This window comes from Phacochoerus africanus, chromosome 16 (assembly GCF_016906955.1).
Source record: "Phacochoerus africanus isolate WHEZ1 chromosome 16, ROS_Pafr_v1, whole genome shotgun sequence".
Lineage (NCBI taxonomy): Eukaryota > Metazoa > Chordata > Mammalia > Artiodactyla > Suidae > Phacochoerus > Phacochoerus africanus.
The window spans coordinates 20,079,016-20,085,585 of NC_062559.1; positions in this window are offsets into that span (position 1 = coordinate 20,079,016).

Sequence of the window (6,570 nt, forward strand, 5' to 3'; positions counted from 1 at the left end):
TGGATATTAGTTGGGTTCGTTTTCTGTTGAGCCACAAGGGGGAACTCCTAAGATACATTTTTAAATGAAAATCGCAAAAAAGAAAGAAAGAAAATTGCAAATTTAGGTTTAGCAAATGTCATTTCCCCCTATTTGCTTAGTTAATTGGGGGGGGGACTAAAATATTTTAAAGCCATTGCAAACATCATGACATTTTATCTTTAAATACTTCAGTATGTTTCTCTGAAAAATAAGGGAGCGTTTCTACCTTTACCACAAGGCCATTGTCACAAGACCATTGCCACGCCACAGCAAGTCTGGTACATTGTGAGCTAGTCTGCCTTCGCATATTTCCAAAGATCTAAAAAAAATCTTTTATAATTGTTTTGTTTGAGCCTGGTTGTTTTGCTCTGAGTAACTCTTTATTGAAGGAAGAAAGGAAGGAAATTGAGCCGTATATTTGTGTAAGTCAGAAATGGTTAGCATTGGTCATGATTTATAATTATCCTGCCACCAAAAGTGGGAAACCAGCTAAACATCCAAGACAGGAAATTGATAATATTATTGAAAAGCCACACAAGAGCAATATGCACACATTAAAAATTACGTTGTAAAATAATATTTCATGATGTAGGAAGACTAATTACATTTGGTGAGTTGAAAAGAATCAGATTACAAAAACAGTATGTATTGTCTGATCACACATGTGCCCACACACACAAATGCACACCAAAATATACACTGTCACTACTGGGAGTGAGATCAGGAATGCTCTTTAATCTCTGCTTTTAAAAAGGTGCCTACGGGAGTTCCCTGGTAGTCTAGAAGTTAAGGACTGGGTGTTGTCACTGCTGTGGCTCAGATCACTGTTGTGGTACCAGTTCCTGGCCAGGAACTTCTGCAGGTCACAGGTGTGGCCAAAACAAACAAACAAACAACAACAAAGACTGTCTATGATGGGATTACTTTTTAAAGAAAATCTTTTACCTCCCATGGAAATGATGTTTTATGTTGTTTTTCATACATATGTTGTTTGGCACCCACTACAGTCAAATTTTCCTTGTCCCCAACATCTTTGTAACTTGGTTTTAAGTAGAGACTTAGCTTATAGACAAGGACCTTGGCAGCTTTGGCTTACTTGTCTCTGCAGTGCCTTTTTTAGGGTCGACCAGAGTTATTGCCTGAATACCAAGCAGCACTTGAGATCACGATGCGAGGGTATGGACTGCCTTTGTTTACCTATCTATCCATCACCTACTTATTTTTTTTGGTTGATTAATAAATTATTTTATTTTAAAATAAAATATTGTATTATAAAATACTGTGTTTTTTAGAAAAATTCAGAAGAGACAGAGATGAAAACTTAGGATCCCCCCAGTTCTCCTTTTCCCCCTAGAAGTAACTATTGTTCCCAGTTCATGGTGTGTCCTTCTATGGATATTCTTTTTCTATCCTTTATCTGTCTACTACCCTAAAAAGGCACACATGCAAAAATATGGAGTTCCCTGGTTGCCTAGTCGTTTAGGACCTGGTGTGTTGTCATTGCTGTGACTCAGGTTTGATCCCTGGCCTGTGGAACTCCCACATGCCATGGGTGCAGCCAAAAAAAAAAAAGAAAAAGAAAAAAGAAAATATGCCAATAATGTCACAGTATTCAAGCTACTGTTCCTTGCCCCTTGCTTTTAATTTTTTTTATTTGGGAAAATTTCAAATCTCCATGATACATTTCCAAGGAAAAAGGGCATTACAAATCTCCATGTACAACCATCCAGCATCAACCATTATTAATCTCACTTATTTCACTTAATATATCTAGAATACGATTTCTCACTAACACATAGAGCTGTGCCAATCTTTTGAAAGTCAGCATGTTTTTCATTTTACAGGTGAACCAAATCCATCAACCATTGTTACCTACATAATGTTATAATTAATAATTCAAATGCACTTATTTAAGCACTGTGTGAGTACATCTGTGGGAGAAATTCTGAAAATAGATCTGTTGAATCAAAGGGCATGTGCATTCAAAATAGAAATACATTGTCAAGTCACATTCCTTAGAGACTGACTTACATCTGCAATTGGCTACAAGTAATAGTGACTCAAGCATTAACGGCATTTCATTGTCTCTTAAAACCAGAAGGCTGGGGAGTTCCCGTTGTGGCTCAGTGGAAACGAATCTGACTAGCATCCATGAGGACGCAGGCTCGATCCCTGGCCTCGCTCAGTGGGTTAAGGATCCAGCGTTGCTGTGAGCAGTGGTCTAGGTCACAGACACCACTCGGATCTGGTGTTGCTGTGGCTGTGGTGTAGGCCAGTGGCTACAGCTCCAATTCAGCCCCTAGCTTGGGAACCTCCATATGCCGCAGGTGTGGCCCTGAAAAGACAGAAGAAGAAGAAAAAAAAAGCAAAAAGCCAGAAGGCTGGAGGAGGGCAGGTGCAGAAGTCCCTTGGCACCATCGAGAATCCTGCTGCTTCTGATCTTCTGTTCTTCCATCATGTCCTTATGCTTATTGCTTCACTGTTGCAAGACAGATGCTGCTCCTTCAGGCGTCACGTCCTCACACGAGTGTTCAGTAGGAAGGGCAGGGCAGAGGCAAAATATTTTCGCCTCTTGAAATTCTATTTCAAGTTGGGGAAGAGAAGTCACATTTTCCCTTATTTCTCATTGACTAGAACTGGGATATAGGCCAATCACTGGCAAAATGGAATGTGATTCCCGTGACTGATTTATTTATTTATTTATTATTTTTTGGTCTTTTTAGGGCGGTACCCTCAGCATATAGAAGTTCCCAGGCTAAGGGATGAATCAGAGCCTCAGCTACTGGCCTACACCACAGCCACAGCCATGCCAGATCCCAACCACATCTGTGACCTACACAGCAGCTCATGGCAATGTTAGATTCTTATGAATTAAGTGCTTAAGCCACTTACGAGGTCAGGGATCGAACCTGCATCCTCAAGGATACTGGTCAAATTCTTAACCCAATGAGCCACAACAGGAACGCCCTGTGACTGACTTAGACCAATCAGAAGTCCCCCCCGGGGGCTTGGAAAGCTCTGTTCTTACCTGAAAGAACTGGGGTTCTGTGAACTTGGAAGACGGAGAGCAGAAATGGGTCTTGGGTACCAAGTGAACAGTGCTTACTATACTCAAATATGGTGCCTTCTCAAACTTCTGAGAGACTTGATTTTAATATTAAATAGAAAACCTTTAAAATCTTTTTGGTTCAAACCTTGAAAACCTTCACAATTAGAAGAAAGGTAATTCTAGGAAGTTCCCTCGGGATGCAGTGGGTTAAGGATGTAGTGTTGCTGCAGCTGTGGTGAAGGTTTCAACTGCGGCAGGGGTTTGATCTCTGGCCTGGGAACTTGCACATGCCATGGGTGCACCATGCCCGCTACCCCCCAAAAAAGGTAATTCTAGCACTTTATAGATTTGTCTTTTTTTTTTTTTTTTTTTTTAGGGCAGCACCCGTGGCCTATGGAAGTTCCCAGGCTAGGGGTCAAATTGGACCTGCACCACAGCAAGGGAAATACCAGATCTAAGCTGCCTCTGCTACCTACACCCCGAAGCTTTAGGCAATGCTGGCTCCTTATGCCATGGAGTGAGGCCAGGTATCGAACCCGCATCCTCACAGCGTCAACATTGGGTCCTCAACCTGCTGAGCCACAATGGGAACTCCAATTCTAGCATTTTATTTTATTTTATTTTATTTTATTTTGCCTTTTTGCCTTTTCTTGGGCCGCTCCAGTGGCATATGGAGGTTCCCAGGCTAGGGGTCCAATCGGAGCTGTAGCCACCGGCCTATGCCAGAGCCACAGCAACTTGGGATCCGAACCGAGTCTGCAACCTACACCACAGCTCACGGCAACACCCGGACCATTAACCCACTGAGCAAAGGCAGGGACCGAACCCGCCACCTCATGGTTCCTAGTCAGATTCGTTAACCACTGCGCCACGACGGGAACTCCCTAATTCTAGCATTTTAAATATGAATAGTCCTTTTTCTTTTTCAAAGCACTTTCATGATCTCTTTTGATTGATGGAAACTCACAGAAAGAGATAAAAGAAAGAGACAGAGTGGAGCTTATTTCCCTGTTGTGGATGAGGGCCTGAGATTCAGAGCCGTCAAGGGAGTTCCCAACGCATGGCATCGGTAGAGGTTCCAGTTCTCAGCTGATGTGGCTCCTGTGGTTCTGTGCAAAGGGCAGCCACGAGCTGCAGGCTCACGCGGGTGCACTGGGGTTAGGAGGTGGCCTTACAGAGCCTCCTGCTTTGTGGAGTCACTCGTGGTGCCCTGATGAGGGAGAGGAAAGGCAGACAGAGGTTAGGTCTTTGTTCTGATTTTAGACAATCCCAACACCTTTTCTTGTTTGAAATATGCTTTTCAACCCACACTGAAGAGCATCTACATGGGCCTGCAGACTGGACTGAAAAGCAACAGGATAATTGAGTCAAATATTTGTGTGTAGGAGGGTGGGTGGGGGACTGGGATTTATTCTTCTGGTACGTACGTGGCCTCTCAGGGGTGAGCTCCACAAGGGCAAAGACCATGTCTTACTCACCTTCCTGTTCCCTGCCCCTGGCACAGCGCCTGATGTGGTCAGTGCCCATAGATGCCCACCAGATTCATGAAAGTTCTGAGTTCTTTCTGAGAATGACTGATGTCCTGCCTGTTATCATCTGTCAGAGCACCGTATTTCTTTCCACATAGCACCAGTCAAAAACCGACAATCACTCAATCCGTGAATTACTGATTTATCAACATGTTTGTCTCCATCATGAGAGTGTAAGTTCCATGAGAGTCGAGGCTGGGTGTGCCCAGTCCTAGCCCCAGTCCTGATACATAGTAAGTTCTCTAGAAACTGTTCAATGAAGCTTTGAGCAATTTTTTTTTTTTTTTGGTCTTTTTAGGGCTGCACCTGCAGCATATGGAGGTTCCCAGGCTAGAGGTCCAATTGGAGCAGTAGCCACGGGCCTACAGCCACAGCAACTCCAGATCTGAGCCATATCTGCGACCTGCACCACAGCTCACAGCAATGCTGGATCCTAACCCAGTGAGCAAGGCCAGGGATCAAACCTGCATCCTCATAGATACTAGTCAGATTTGTTTCTGCTGAGCCATGACAGGAACTCCACTGAGCAAACGTTTTTTTAAGCAGTGTCTGGCACATAATGGGCCCTCAATAAACGTCCGTGGAATAAACCCTGACCATATATAACATTGACTTCATGATCACACGTCTCTGATGGCTGGGCTGAAGATTACAGCTTGACAAAGTAGAGCAGGGCCAGGGAGCCAGGCCGCCCAGCAATTCCCCAGACGGATGGATCAGCCTATCATGAGGTCTGCTGGCTTCCGTGGGATCAGAGCTGGAAGAGGGCCTCGGGGAGTGAGAGAACAAATCCATTATAAAGGCAAAGAGGGGCTGGATTTCGAAGGGACTTGGCAGAGAGGGGGAGCCATTGAAAGCACGAGAGGAAATTCACCTGTTCAAGTCACCATTTGGGGAGATTCAACCAGCAGAGAAATGGAAGAATTGCAGGGAAAAAAAACTAAAATCAAAGAGGCAAAGTATAAAAGATTATGTTTGCAGCCATTTGTTCATTCACTCATTCAACCAGGAAAGTATACATTGAATTCATACCATAGGCTGAGCACTATGCTAGATCCTGGAGATATAAAAGTGTAAGATTTAGCCCTGGGCCTCAGCCATGGTCCAGGAGCATGAGTGAGAGGTGGAGGAAGGAAACATCCAAGAGACATTTGGAATAAAAGAACAATAGCCCTCTTAACTGAATTTTTTCTGGGAGGAAACTAAGCAATCATAGTTCCATAAACTTTCTTGGGAGTTCCCTTTGTGGCTCAGTGGTTCATGAATCTGATTAGGAACCATGAGGTTTCGGGTTCGATCCCTGGCCTCACTCAGTGGGTTAAGGATCTGGTGTTGCCGTGAGCTGTGGTGTAGGTTGCAGACTCGGCTTGGATCCTGCGGTGCTGTGGCTCTGGTGCAGGCTGGCAGGTACAGTTCCGATTAGACCCCTAGGCTGGGAACCTCGATATGCCGCAGGAGCAGCCCTAGAGAAAAGCGAAAAAAAAAAAACCAAAAAAACAAAAAAAACAAAAACCCATAGTTCCATAAACTTTCCTGACAAGAGCTCAAATGATGGTGCCTCTGGCAGAGACAAAGGAGATGGGGAGGTGGCTGGATGTGGAGGGTAGTAAGAAGGGTGGGACTGCGATGCTTGCTGTGAATTCAGGTGTCCAGCAGTGAATGGGGTCTGAAGTCCCAGTGAGGGGCTGAGGATGGAGATGTGGTCCCAGCATCATCTTCACAGACAGGAAAGATGGCTTCTCATGAAGTCGGGGCTTGGGGGGCCAGCAGGCTCAGGCCTGGGAAATTCTGTGTAATCTGCAAGGTTTTGAGTAGATTAGTGTGTGGTGGAGGGTGTGAAAAGGGAGGGTGGAGATGGAGATTTGCTGGTGTAAAGGACAGAAGGAGCTCTGAGGACCCCACAGGAACTAGAGGCCACCTCAAGCTTTGTGGTCTACAAAATGTTGGGAACAGAGCCGTGCAAAGAGCAGA